Genomic DNA, 15851 nt, shown 5'->3' on the forward strand with positions numbered 1-15851 from the left:
GTGGTTTCATTCCCAGTTTTCCAAGGAATCTCCATAATGCTTTCCATATTGGCTCCACCAATTTGCAGTTCCACCAGCAATGTATGAGTGTACCTTTTTCCTCACATCCTCACCAACACTTACTGTTGTTTGTATTCTTTTTTTTTTTTAGAGAGAAAGAGAGAGAGAGAGGAGACAGAGAATTTTTTAATATTTATTTTTCAGTTTTCGGTGGACACCACATCTTTATTTTATTTTATGTGGTGCTGAGGATCGGACCCAGCGCCCCACTCATGCCAGGCGAGCGCGTTACCGCTTGAGCCACAAGTTTTTTTATTGTTAATAGCTGCCATTCTGACTGGAGTGAGATGAAATCTTAGAGTAGTTTTGATTTGCATTTCTCTAATTGCTAGAGATGTTGAACATTTTTTCATAAACTTGTTGATTGATTGTATATCTATCACCTTCTGAGAAGTGTCTGTTCATGTCCTGGGCCCATTTATTGATTGGGTTATTTGTTTTTTTGGTGTTTGCTTTTTGAGTTCTTTATATACCCTAGAGATTAGTGCTCTATATGATGTGCAAGCGGTAAGAATTTTCTCCCATGCTGTAGGCTCTCTGTTCGCCTCACTGATTGTTTCTTTTGCTGAGAAGAAGCATTTTAGTTTGAATCCATCCTATTTACTGATTCTTGTGCTATACGAATCTTATTAAGGAAGTAGAGGCCTAATCCAATATGATGGAGATTTGGGCCTACTTTTTCTTCTATTAGGTGTAGTGTCCCTGGTTTAATTTTGATGTCTTTGATCTACTTTGAGTTGAGTTTTGTGCATGGTGAGAAATAGGGGTTTAATTTCATTTTGTTGCATATGGATTTCCAGTTTTCCCAGCACCATTTGTTGAAGAGGCTATCTTTTCTTCAATGTATGTTTTGGGCACTTTTGTCTAATATAAGATAAATGTAATTATGTGGGTTTGTCTATGTGTCCTCTATTCTGTACCACTGGTCTACAGTCTATTTTGGTGCCAATACCATGCTATTTATGTTATTGTTGGTCTGTAGTATAGTTTAAAGTCTGGTATAGTGATGCCACCTGCTTCACTCTTCATACTAAGGATATGGTAATCTTCTTGATGAATTAGCCCTTTTATTACTACATAATTTCCTTTCTAAATATTTTTGACTTAAAGTTTATTCTTCTGATATTTAGTATAGCCAACCCTGCTCTCTTTTGATTACTATTCACATGAAAGATCTTTTATATCCTTTTACTTTTAACAGATTTGTGCCTTCAGATTTGAAGGAAGACTTTTATAGCTAGCATATAATTGGATCACTGTTTTTAAAATCCATCCTGGGCCAATCTCTATCTTTTAATTGGATAGTTTTATCCATTTACATTTAAAGTAATTGCCAGGAAGAAAGAACTTACTTATTCCACTTAGTTACTTATTCTTCCCATATCATTTGCTTTCTTCCTAAATTCTTCTGTTTTTGCCTTCTTTTTAAATTAAATTTTGTATGTATATACCATTTTTATTTCCTCCTCATTTCTTTTTCTATAGTTTTAAAAGTCATATAATTAGCGGTTACTATGGGGATTCCAATTGATATCTTAAATTTGTAAGAAAATAATTTGAACTAATACCAATTTATCTTATTTTTTTTAAAATTTTTTATTGTTGGTTGTTCAAAACATTACATAGTTCTTGATATATCATATTTCACACTTTGATTCAAGTGGGTTATGAACTCCCATTTTTACCCCATATAGAGATTGCAGAATCACATCAGTTACACATCCATTGATTTACATATTGCCATACTAGTGTCTGTTGTGTTCTGCTGCCTTTCCTATCCTCTACTATCCCCCCTCCCCTCCCCTCCCCTCCCAATTTATCTTAAATTGTATACAAAGCTTCCACTCATACAGTGCTGTTCCTCTCCATTTGTGGTGTTATTTTCACAAATTGCATATTTACACATTATTTGTCCATTAGATTTATATTGTTGTTTCCTAAAAATAAGCAGCACTGGCTTTTATATTGTATGTTTACCCATGTAGTTATCTTTACTAGTGATCTTTATTTCTTAGTATGGCTTTAATTTATTGTCTAGTCCTCTTATTGGCACTTGAACATTTCTTGTTGGGCAAGTCTGCTAGGGATTAACTCTCTCATGTTTTATTTCAGAGTTTTAATTTCTCTTTCATTTGTGAAATATGATTTTGGCAGATTTAGAATATTTAGTTGACAGTAGTTTTTTTCTGGCACTTTGAATATGGCATTTCACAGTCTTCTAGCCCACATGATTTTTGTGAGATATTGGCAGCTAATTTTATGGAAGACTCTTAGTACATGATAAGTTGCTTTCTCTTACTACTTCAGGGAGGTCTCTTTGTCTCTGGTTTCCAACATCTGAATTATAATGTGCCTTGGTATGGATCTCTTAAAATCTAACCTACTTTGTGTTTGTTTAGAACCTTGACTTCTCAACAAATTTGGAATATTTTCATCCATTATTCTTCAAAAGAATTTTTTTCTGAACTTTTCTTTTCTACTCTTCCTTGGAGTTTCAATGACATAAATGTTATACCTTTTGGTATTGTCCCACAGGTCTCTGAAGTTTTTCTTTTTTATATTTTTTTCCCTGTAGTTCAGTTTTTATGATATCTACTGATCTGTTTTCAAGATAATTGACTCTCCTTGGTCATCTCCATTTTGCTCGTTTCTAAATTTTGTGAATTTTTAAAAATTTGTCATTATATTTTCCAGTTATAACATTTTCATTTGGTTCTTTTTTCTAGTTCTGTTTCCTCGCTGAGATTTCTCATCTTCTCCTCTTATTTTAAGAGTGTTCCAACTTATCAGAGAATTTTCATAATAGCTGCTAAATGTCTTTGTCAGGTAACTTCAACTTCTATGTCATGTTGGTATTGTCATATACCAATTGTCTTTCCCATTAAAAATTGTGATTTTATTGATTCTTAATATGTCAAGGAATCAATCTTTTGAGTCCACAACATCTAACTAGTCTCGTAAGGTTGTGGTTTCCATGTTAGTTGCATTTTAAGATCCTTGTATTGTTATTTGTATCTATCTCACATGTGTTTCACCCAGTCTTGTCTGCTATATGAGTGGTGGTCTATCCCATAGTTCAGTTTTCCAGGTCCCTGATATGCCATTTGATGTCAGATCTATGCATACAGCATGTAGCTGAGCTCTAGAGTCAATCAATTTGTGTGGTTGCTTTCCTGAATTCTATCTTGTCTTGTGGTCTCCTTAGTAGTCTCTGATTCCCTAGGGGTTCCCCTTTCTAGTTCTTCAAAAACAAAACTTGGTGCTTTATTTCATCTGCTCTGCCACATTCTCCTTCTAATTGTACTCATGTCTAGGGTTGATCAGAAGCAAGAGAGAGAAAAGAACCTATGTGTTCTCACCCATTTGGGATCACAGCTCCTTCATCTGGTGAGAAAAGTCCTTAGAAGGGTCCTTGGAGAATCAGTCTCCTATGGTCTCCTTGTTTTTACTGGTGTACCATTGATACCCGCCTGGAAAAATGGAGTGTGAGAGAATGGAAAAAGGGAAAAAGAAGAGAATTTTTACTCTCATTTATGAGTGTCAGAAGATCCTTTTCCCATTCTACAAGTCAGAATGCTTCAATGCCATCCAGATTTGGGCCTGAATTGAGTTCAGGTCAGGAAACACTGGAGGAAAACAAAATCAGAGCTGCCAGTTTGAGGCACTTGAATTCCAATCCCCTGCTCCAATCTGCCTGTTACTGCTTACTTTTCAAAGTACTGAAGTAGCTGTTTCATGCATTCTTTACAGATTATAACTGCATTTAGGAGCAACAGACTGAGTGTACATTTTTCATCTTACCCCAACCCCAAACCTGAGAACTATCTTTTTTTTTTTTTTGCCTTCTGGGGTCACTCTCATACCTCTATATTCAGTACTGCTCCTTTATTGTCTCCTAAGTCATCTCTCAACAACTATTCCATTCCAGTGGTTAAGTTCAACTAAAAGTGTGGTCAGCCACGAATCTCTTCTGCTTAGGATGGAACAAAATATCCAGATACCTTTCCCCTCTGACAATTTGTCAGGCAAGGTTCTAAACCAAACATTTACTGAGCAATATTCATATAATTGGAATGATACAGATATAGAAGTCTTGTTAGCCACTGGATATTTTCTATCTCTTTATATAGATAAAAGGAGCAAGATAAAAAATGCTAAAATATATTTGTAATAATCTGCCCAATCAGAAGGGCAGGAGAGAAATATTCAACCACTGTTTGTTTAATTAATGGCAGTACAAATTATTGCCACAATTTTGGAAAGGAATTTGGAAAAAAAGTACACAATAATATCAAAGTATTTCTACATATTTGGTAATATATGCTAAAAAAATCTTTAAAAAAGAAATCAAATACTCAAAGGTACTTATTAGAGGATTATATCTAATTGGTCAGGCATTGAGCATAACCCCAATGTCCTCAAGCTAGAGAACATTTTATTAAATTATGGTAATAAAAATTATAGTATAGAATATAGTAATTTTAAATGAATATTTTAACGATGTGAAGGAGCACACAAAAATGTTTACACTATAATGATGGATCCCTTATCTATTGCTGCATAACTTTAGCACTTAACCATAACCTAATGAATGCTACCCAAATGAAAGACATGAGAGAATCTTAACAGAATATTATTGAAGTCCATAATTAAATAAAAATTAAAACATTTCATTTTTGTACTTGGCATATTAAAAAATTCCATCAGTAACATTTATTTTTTACATTATTACATTGTTTAATTCTCTTATTAATTTTAGTAGTTTCAGCAGAGTTTTTGGGTTTTCTAAGTATGCAAACATGTAATCTTCAAATGAAATTAATTTTGCTTCTTCAGTTTTAATATGTCTTAATTATGTTGTCTGACAGCATTGATAGAAGACCTCTAAAACAATGTTGAATAACAGTAATGGTATAATACAACCCTTTCCTATTCCAGGGTCTTTAACATGGCTTATTACATGAGCAATATAAAGGAGAAAAAGAGGTGATTATCGCAAATCACATTTGGTATATGCTAAAAGGGCACTTTAACCACTCAATCCATATAAAAGTTTGTAAGAGCAAATGGAATAAGGATCCAAAAATTAAAGAAGAAAAGTATTTTTCCAAAACTACTAACCAACATCCTCTTTCTACATTACTATAAAACACATTCAAAATAGTCATTTTAAAATGGCTGCACATGATGACAATATTTATATAGTCTAAATTAAGAAATTAAACTCATGAGTTATTGTGTTAAACCAAATACTCTCAAGAATTCTCATTATCTGCTTTTTGTTAAAAGTTTATGTGTTGTGCCATGTTTATGAACCTAGGTTTTGAAGATTGTTTTCTAGTTTCTTCTGAAAGTGTTATAGTTTTACATTTGGAAGTATGATCAATTTTGAGTTAATTTTTGCAGAGGGGATGTGATTTAGGTTCATTGTTTTGCATATGGAAGTCAAATTGACATTGTTTGAAAAGACTTACCTTCCTCCATGGGAATTCTTAAAAGTCAGCTGATCATATCTTGTTGGTCTGTTTTCAGATTATCATTCTGTTCTACTGTCTTAATTACTATAGCTTTATTAAAAGCAAGTCTTCAAATCAGGTTGTGTGATTTCTCTAACTTTGTGCTTCTTTAAAAAAATCACTTTAGCTCTTCTGGTTCCTTTGCTTTTTCTATATATAAATATTACAGTCAACTTGACTGTATTTACAAAAAATTATTTTGGGATTATGACTTATAGTGCCTAAATTCCACAAAATATAAACTTATCAAAAATGTATTCATCTGGGAATTTAACCATCTCATTCTTTTTTTAAAAATTTATTTTTTATTCTAATTTGTTATATAGGACAGCAAAATACATTACAATTTATATTGCACATATAGAGTACAATTTTTCATAACTCTGGTTGTATATAAAGCATATTCACACCATTTGTGTTAATAATCTCATTCTTATAATAAACTCTGCCTAGTTATAGTATATTAATCTTTTAATATATTAATAGATTCAATTTTTCAGTATTTCTTTTATAATTTTTTGCATTCATATTAATAAAGTTAACTGAGAGTAGTAGGATTTTGTTTTTATTTTTGTTTTTCTTTTTTTACATCCTATATGCATGTTTTAAAGTATGATTAAACTAGCTTTATTGAATGGATTTAAAAAGTTTTCCATTTTTTCCTGTGGTCTAGAATAGATTAATATAGGACTTATCTATATTTTTATACAGACTTTTTGAGTCTCTGCATGTCTAAAAATATCTTTCTTTCTCCTTGACAGATGATTGATATTGTGGCTGGGTATAGGATTCTTGGAATACTGTTCTCATTCAATCATCTTTAAATATTTTTCCACAACTTTACCTCCAGTACTGCAGACAAGGTATCTGACTATAACTTACTCTTTTTATTGTAAGTAGCCTGTTAGTTCTTTTTATAAGCATATAATATTTTCTTTTTTATAACTGGAATTCAGGAATTCCATTAGGAAATGTTACTAGGGGGTTCTAGTTTTTTTTAAATTTATTATGAATTTTACTTGGGCTCTATTGTTCTTTTAAACTGAAGGCTCAAAATTTTTCCTACTAAGACACATTTTATTTTATAATTTTTTTATTTATTACTTTTCCATCTGTTCCTTTTCCCTTTTTAGTAAACTTTTATTATTAACATTCAGATATCCTGGATCTGTCCTCCAAGTCTCTCTTCATAATTTCTCATGAATTTCATATCATTTATAAAATAGTTCTTCTGCTTGACCTTCCAAAGTAGTAATTTGGTTCTTAGCAAAGAATATTCTCTTCTCAGTTAATCTATTGAACTCATAATTTCAGAAACAAGTATCCAAGTTCTAGAAAAGTCTTTTTTATTCTGTGTTAAATTAAATGCCCTTCAGGAGTTCTCATTTGTTTTTCATTTAAGTTCATCTGTCTCTTCCATTAGTTCTATTTTCGTAAGTCATCTGCTCTCCTTGTCAAACTTAGTCTTCTTTCTCAGGTTGCTGAATGTCCTTAATCTGGAGGTTTTCAACCTTGACCAAACACGAAAAAACAAAAACAAAAACAAAAACAAAAAAACACTATAAGAGAGGTTTTTAAAAACCTGAATGCCCTGGACCCAGTGAGACCAACTAATGAAGAATTTCTGATAATGATATTAGTGGCTTTTAAAACTCCTCAGATGACTCTTATGAATCAGTCAAGAGTAAGTACTACTCTTTTAAATGCATCTCCTTTTATTTGTCTACTCATAGGTGTATATTTCCTTAGAATTTGTACAGGCTCTTGTTTTAGAGTCTCAACTGGCTGATGGTGTAAGATATAGAAGCATTTGCTTTTACTACGAAGTGTTGATGGAAAAACCTGAAAAACTTCATTTTGCTGGAGGAGGGGAGGAATCTTCTGTCCTTAGGTCTTTTGAGGGTCAATGTGGCAGTGCTCCTCCATCGAAAGGCACTAGTGCCAATGCATGTCAGTGTGTCCAGGTCACAATAGTTAGGCATTCAAAGGACAAAAAGTGGGAACAGGCACAGATAAGGGTTTTCCCTTTGCAGGTGATTATTGGTTGTGCATTGCAAGTTGTGTTATTCCAGACGGAGAGCTGGGAAGGGGAGGTGCATAGCCATGCATGTGAGTCGCCATAATTCCAGAATCTCTTGAGATTCCTCTCTTGGAAATTGATAATCACAATTTAAATCTTTTAGGATCAGATCATCACATAAATGTAAAATGTCCACAGTCTCATACTGAGTGCATCAAAAATCTTAGGCATATTTACACAACAGCATGGATGAACCTTAAATGTATAATGCTTAGTGAAAGAACCCAAACTCACAAAGCTAAAAACTGTATGAATCCATTCGCATAACATTCTGAAAAAGACATGTCATAGGGACAGAAAACAGATCAGTGGTTGCTAGGGGCTCAGAATCAGGGGAAAAAATTGGCCACACAAGGGTATTGGAAGAAATTGGATGTGATGGAATTCTTCTACATCTGGATTGTGGTACTGGTTATATCATTAAATTGCATTTGTCAAAACTTATGAAACTGTGCATTTAAAATGGTACTTTTATTATGTGTAAATTTTACTTCAATAAACTCTCTTGGGAAAAAGAAAAAAATCATGTATTTCTTCCATTGGACTGACCCCTGTTAGCTCTCCCAAAGGCTCATAGGTATTTCAGCCTGTGCTCACTGTATTTACTTTGCCAGGGAATTCCCCTTTAATGTTTGTGACTTAAATTAGATGCCATGTTCTCTGGAAAGCTTTCCATTTCATGCAAAACTCTCCCTGGTGCTTCTTTTACACATAATTTCTTGCTATTATGGCCCTCCTTATGTGGTGGTTGAGGTGCTTGTGCAAGTTTTTTTCCCCCTGATAGATCAAGGAAGTCAAAAATTTCATCTAATCATTATCATTGTGTCCTTATCACCTAACTCAGTTGTAAGTATCGAGTAATCAATAACTTGGTAAAGATGAAGTGGCTAACATCTAGCACATTCACCTGTTAACCAGAAACCTGTGTTCTCAGAAACTTTCCAGGAAGTCCATAAAAAAACCCAAGAAATCAGGATATATCCTAGGCATTACTTGCAAAATCCTTGCACTAGAGCATGTTAGATACCTAGAGTAAGAAATTTTGAGAAGGTGGAAGTGAGATCCCTGAAAATCTATGGACCATAACGCCTCATCCATTTTTATAGATACAATCAACATGAACACTTGCTCTATTTGCTTTCTTTACTTGACACTATAATTTCAGAGACAGATGAAAAATTTTTTTCTGCACTCAAATCAATATTTCTGCTTGTGACTTCTTTTGTGCTCAGCTCTCCCCAGTGGAAACAATGACAGGGGAGATGGGAAGACATATGGAAGTCCCCATCTTCTGATATTTTAACTCTTGAAAACATGTCTGTTCTAATCAAATATTGCAGTTGCTTTGCAGAATTTGAAGGCAAGGGCATGAGGTGAGAGAAGAGAAATGGTAACTTTTGGGCACTTGTTCTAAAACTATTGGACCTGAATAAATGAGGAGCCATCCACTCCCTGCTGGTTTTGGAATCACATCTCTTTTCCTTCCATTAAAAGTTAAGGGTATCTTGTAAAAGATCTTCTTGTAGTTGGGAAATGCCTCATTTTCTATTTAATCTACACAACTCTCAAGGAATCCTCCTTCGATGGTAAGGATGGACCACCTCTATTAGGAAGAAGGGCTTCCACCTCTTCTGATGACCAAAAGCCATGGAAAGGTTGCCATCTCAGACTGTACCCTCAGGAGAAATGGAAATGCAATTTTCTCTATGTGTCTTGAACCTGAACTAAGGCTCTTTTGAATTGAGTAGAGGAAACTTCATGTTTAAGGTTCAAAAGTTCAAGGTCCTGAGTTCAATCCCAGCACCAGAATAAAAAGAAATTTGTTGAAAATTTTCTACCAAATGTTATTCCTCCTTGGTAATCTTCAAACTAATCAAAATTTTTCATATATATATATATATATATATATATATATATGAAATATGTATATTTCTTTTTCTTTTTTAGTGGACACAATACCTTTATTTTATCTCTATATGGTGTGAGGATCGAACCCAGTGCCCCAGTGCCTCAGGCATGCCAGGCAAGCGCTCTACCTCTGAGCCACAACCCCAGCCCCTCCCCACCCCCATAATGCTTGTATATTTTGAAGAAATTGTTTCTAAACCATTAAAGTTCTTCATTTAGAAAATTGTTTAACAGGTTAGAAAATGTTTCCAAATTTTTAAAGTATGGAAGTAGCAGAATTTTGATAGTTAATACACATGATATGGGGACAAAAATCCATACACATTAGGAATGTCTCTTTAAAATGTTCTGTTTGAGGCACATATTGCTTTAAAAAAAAACAAAAACACCTCTTTTCACTTTTTGTTTAAATGTCCTCTTACTCTGAATGGACAGGTAAAGCACTTTAAAAAAAAGAAAATATTTGTTAAATAGCAAAGCTGCAACAGCCACTTGTCATGATGGGAAAGGTCAGCAAATTTGAAACACTTATCTTTCTGCAAAAGAAAGGTATGTAACTCATCTTTAAATCTGACAAGTACTTCCCTGTGAGATAACCTACAAATCTTTATGTGGCACAAAAAAGTTTCAAGGTCAGTCCCCTTCTATTATGAAGTCTTGTAAAGATTCTATTTGATCTTCAAGGTCTTCCTTTGATAAATGTTCCAACATCCTTGACAGCCTGTAGTTTTCTGTGCATTTCTAGATGTACCATATTTGTTACTGATATCTATGAATGATGCTGTGTGCGGTTTACATTTAATTCTCTCTTGTTACCTTTACCCCAGAATTCCTTTTTAATCTCATAAGACCTTGTATTTAATAAAGAAATCAATAAAGACGGTCTTTCTTGTACATCTTTCCTGTAGTGACTCATCTAAAGTGCTTCTTTGTGGATTTCATTATTGAGACCAATCTGGCAAATCTCATAAGCTAAAACTTGTTAGAAACATCTGTACTTGATCTACTCATAATCTCCCACACTAGACACTTGTTTGAAAGCTTATTTCTGCAGCAGTTTTTCTAGGTGTCTTTCACTGGTGTTTGCTGACCAAAGGGTGCATTTTAACTTGTTGCCGTCTTGTTTTCTCTGCATTTGTTGAATCACTATTTTATTGTTGAGGGAACACAAGTTAATTACTCCAAAGCTAAGTGGCTTTTTGTCCTGTAATGTGTAAAATTAAAAAAAAAATTGTGAAATACTAGAGACTTCAATCTGTAATAAAGGAAACTCAATGTTGACTTCTTGTTTTGATGCTTTTCAATAAATTCCTTACTAAGCCTGATGGTTTCATCCAGCCATTTCAACTGATTTAAATCATACAGAGAGTGATTTACAGGAAATAATTTTCCTGGATTCCTCTAAAGGAAGTGCATATTTAGACTAGTAGCACTCTAGATGCACAGGGAGAAGTTAATCCATTATATTTGGTGGATGTTGTAGGTCATTAAGACTTAATTTCCTGGAATTTGCAATGAGGCAGTTTTAAAAAAAAATCATTCTCAAGTCTTTTGCATCATGAAATTCCCATCCTTCCTTCAGTATCCTGGAGGATATGACTCACATATGGATCCATTTGAGATTCTATGTCATTTCATGTATTAACTATCACAGAGTCGAGATTCTTTTCTATGTTTTTAATAAAAATAAATAAAGTAATTTCAACTATTTAATTGGTCATATATATTTTTTCCCTACCCCCAAAAAGTGCCTGTTTTATTACGTGGGGTATGGACACCTCACCTTGGAGAAGAACACAAAATATCACTGTTCTTTATTTTTAAGAGTCATTTAGCCAGCAAAACTTCTGTAATGAGAACTGAGAAATTATGGAGGGGGAAAATGATTATCAAGTCTAATTTACATAATAGCAAAAAGTTTGGATGCACAAGAAATCCCAGGGGTCTGTGGTAGATTGTTCTCTTTGTTATGTAGCATTATTAACTTAGGCCCTGACTAATTCTGAAGAGCATGCCCCATGTAGCTGTTGCTCCTATGTCCTAGAGTGACAGAAAAGTCAGAAGCTCCATCTATAGTCTGGAGTCAAGCTCAGCTGAACACAGCCATGGCCATATGTGTTATCACACACACACACAAACGGCAAATAACAAACTTGTTATTGAGTGTCTGAGTGTGTTTATCACTAACTCTGGACTCAAGGGCCCATGAACTTTCTTATCCTATAATCTATGAAGAGTTATTTACACAGAGACATTCAGATGCCCATAAACATTCTCTGAGCAATTCTGCCCAGAATTACCCAGAATTACTATGACTTAGTTTCCAAAATATGTTGGTATGAGGCAACCGTGTCATTCTGTAAGTCAGTCTCCAAATACATCTGCCGCAGTCCGGCTGCAGCAAAATAACCAGGGGGGTGACGAACAACTTGTGTAGATTGATACAGCAGGAGTGGAAGCCGTTTATTGTAGGACAGGAGTGGTATATATACATTCCACACAGCTTATCTAATTAACATAAACTCGATACAGCAGTCAACCAATAAGGAATCTCCACACTTAATGGCTCGCTGGCGTTACTTCACAAACCACTCCCTCTGGCAAAATGCCACGCGCCATCCAGACTTGTTTACAGACTCTAACATTTGCCAGGTGCCATCCTGACTTGTTTACAGACTCTAACATACATCCTATTATTTCTTGTCATTTATGACTGTTGAATTAAAAAAAAATGTATCAGTCTGTGATTGGCCAGGAGAACAGAGTTACTAAATATGGTACAGAAACTAAAGATTTCATATAGGTAATTGGGACTTCCATGAATGTGGGAAGGACTAGGGGAGCAGCGGTCTGAAGGCTGCAGCTGAAGAATGAGAGACACTGTCACTTACAACTCAGAGCTAGAAATATTGAAATTCACAGAGATGTCTGAGAAGCTTCCATGCTTAGGCGCCAACATATGAGCTCTGGATTAGGTCTGCTAAGCCACCATATGGACAAAACTACTGCAGTTGACACCTGGTTCCTAAGAACTGTGCTTTCTGTCTTACTTCTGCTTTCTCACCCATGTTCTTCTCCCTGGTGTCAAGATTTTTTCTTGTAAACCACAGACAACAGATGATTCAGCAGAAGAATTGACAGTGTTGTATGTTAAAACTTTACACTAGCTACCAATTCAGGGCTTTATGTATCGAGTCTGTTTGACTCTTGTAACAATATTGAGGAGTAAGAGTCCCTCCAGGTACTCAGGTGTTAAGTGACCAAGACAAACGGGAGTTCCCAAGCTTATGTTCTTGTCCTCATATCTCATAGTCATCTGTGAGGTTATTTCCTTCCCAGGTGGTGCTGTCCTAGGCTCTGAGTCCATCTCCTCAACTGGACTCCAGATTTCTTGGAGAAGGGGGGGGGGGTCCTCTTTTATTCATCTTGACTTCTTTGGTGAATTAGAATTGTTGTATACTTTAGCATAGCATCAGTAAGTTTTTAAAAATCAAATCATTTTGATCTGGAAATAAGAAGCTAAGAGGAAATTTTACCCAATTATATTAAACCAATAAACACCATTCTTCCTCCCCGTCGTTTAGATTCATATTTTGCATCAGGAATTCTCGCCATACTCCTCAAAGCTGTTTCCTTTGGGAGGCATGGATCTGGTTTGTCTCCTTGAGTCCATGCAGGGCTTCACTCCAACCAGATGGAAGATCATCTTTCATTTATTTATTTATTTGAAGATTTTTCACTCTTTCTCTTGAACTTTCTCACTGATATGAAGAAAAGATAAGAGATAGTGGCTCAACATTCTCAATGTCATTCGTTTTCAAATGGCACATAACTTGCCTGTGTGTGATGGAATATTTGCATTTAAGAGAAGCATCTGTTAGCTCAGTTGCTGGAATTTGCTTTCACTCTCAACCCCATCCAGTCTGTCTCTCCCAGCTTCTAAAAATACAATCTTATTTTTGTTCTCCTTTCAACTTGAAACGGACACAGAATGCAGTCATCTCATACCATTTACGCCCAGAAGGCTGTCAGCAAAGGCGCTGGAGGAGAGAGTGTGTTTAATCTTGAGAAGGAAATAGAATGTATACACACCCGGTAAACTGAAATGTTTTATATTGGCTCTGGCTCCGACTGTCCCCACGTGTGGCAGCAGCTACCAAGACGCAGCTATGAATCCCCACTGTCGTCAGAGTCCTGTGGACCGGAACAATTGCTAATGTTTTCCTGCTCCATAGACTCAGGAACCAGCCAAGCCACTGAATCATTAGCTTGGACTGCTGGGTCAGCCTGTCTGCCGACTTGACTACTAGAGGTAACTATTTCATGACAAGTTTACAGGAGGAAGAAAACAAAAATGTAACAGTACCTTCTGTTGCTCTCTTAGTTTTGCTGGCCTTATTTGACCTTCAGAGCAAGGCACAATCGATACTAGTTCCTCTGGGTCCCTGGGGCAATTTGGTAGTAGTGAAATGGGTTCAATAATTGACAAAAATCATCCCTATAAAACAAAAATTCTTCCCTGTAAAATAAGTGCATCTGGGCTGCTGCCTCAAGCATATGTCAGAAGGAATCATTGGCAACCTTGAAAGCAAGGAGCATTCTGCCCTGGACTCCAGGGGTGGGATCAACTGCTAGAGTGGGATGCCCAGCCCAGGTTAATGATTCAATATGCCCCCTCAAGACCAAGGCCCTGCAGCTAGAGCTGTGCAGGTACTTTTCTCACACAGCCTTCAAGAGCAGCCAAAGCTTGTCTGTCTTCACTCATATCCTCTGGTGGCCTATGAGGGAAGAGCGACTACTAACTTGTTCTCTTCCTCTTCCTCCTTACCCTCATCTGCCTTTTCCTGTGATATTTGGGTTTAAAACTCAAGAGCCCGTGGACTCCGGTGCTCTACTGAAGGGTATGATTGGTATAAACACTTTGATACACTGTTATTACATCTAATAAAGTGGAACATGTACATTTACATACAGAAGGTATATTCATATATATGCATGTATATAGAGTAGTATATACATATATACTACAATAATTCTGCTCCTAGAAATAAACCAAAAAGCAATACGCACATTTATGCATCAAAAGGCATATACTAGAAGAGTCTTCATAGCATTATCATAGTTACCCTGCTATAGTTTGGATTTTGAATGCACCCTAAAGAGCCTTATGTTGAATAATTGATGGCCAACCTATGGCACTATCAGGAAGTAGTGGAACCTTTAAGAGGTGTGGCTCAGTGAAAAAAAGTTAGGTCATTGGGAGCATGCTCTAGAAGGGGATATTGAATCCTCATTCCTCCTCTTTCTCTGCTTCTGGGTTGCCATGAATTGTAAAGCTTCCTTCACCATGTACTCCCATCACACTATACTGCCTTGCCACAGTCCCACTAGCAATGGAGCCAAGTGAAAACATCCAAAAATGTGAGCCAAAATAACCTTTCTTCTTTTTTAATGTGATTATTTCAGTTATTTTGTTAGAATAATGGAAACCTAACACTTGCCCCAAACTAGAAATACTATTAACGATCATCAACAGTAGAATCAATGAATAAGTTGAGCTGTACTCACACATTGCTATACCAGAGAAGTAAAATGAATAATTAATTTTACTTCTCTAGTATAGCAATGTGTGAGTACTGAAGTATAATATGAATGTTATACTTCAGTAACATTAAAAAACATGAAAAGATATAAAGTTTATGATGGCAGAATTTATGTTTCTGCTTTTTTTCCTGCACAAATTGGCTGTTGGCTGATAGAAGAGTTGTTGATTAGCAATCATTGGCACTTTCTCGTGGTACTTGGAAGGATACTCTAGCTGGTGGGTCCTATTCCATTCTCCACTCCTCAATTCCAAACCCAAATCTGGTACTCCTCTTTCTCTCTAATCCCACCATCACAGATGTTCACCAGCCCCTCCTTCAACTTTTCCTCTCTACCAGCATTTTATTTACATTGGGTCCCGAACTCTGTTATCCCTTGAGGGTAGGGTCCTTAGCAGGAATAGCTTTATGCTTTAGCAGGACAAGGCTCATACTGAGGGCCCCTAAGGGGAAACATCTTTTATCTGAAGTCTCTATATTGCTTAATTCTTTTAGACATAGCATTGAACATTCCCACTTAAATGTTAAAATTGAAGTGGTGTGCTAATACTAATTTATAACCCATCTACCAATTGGATTTTTCATTAAGGAGTCTTGTGAGTGAGAGAATCTTTAGCCAATGCCACTCTGGGAGTGATCATCAGTTTTTTTTTTTTTTTTTTTTTTTTTTTTTTTTTTTTTTTT

This window comes from Marmota marmota, unplaced genomic scaffold (assembly GCF_001458135.2).
Source record: "Marmota marmota marmota unplaced genomic scaffold, marMar, whole genome shotgun sequence".
Classification (NCBI taxonomy): domain Eukaryota; kingdom Metazoa; phylum Chordata; class Mammalia; order Rodentia; family Sciuridae; genus Marmota; species Marmota marmota.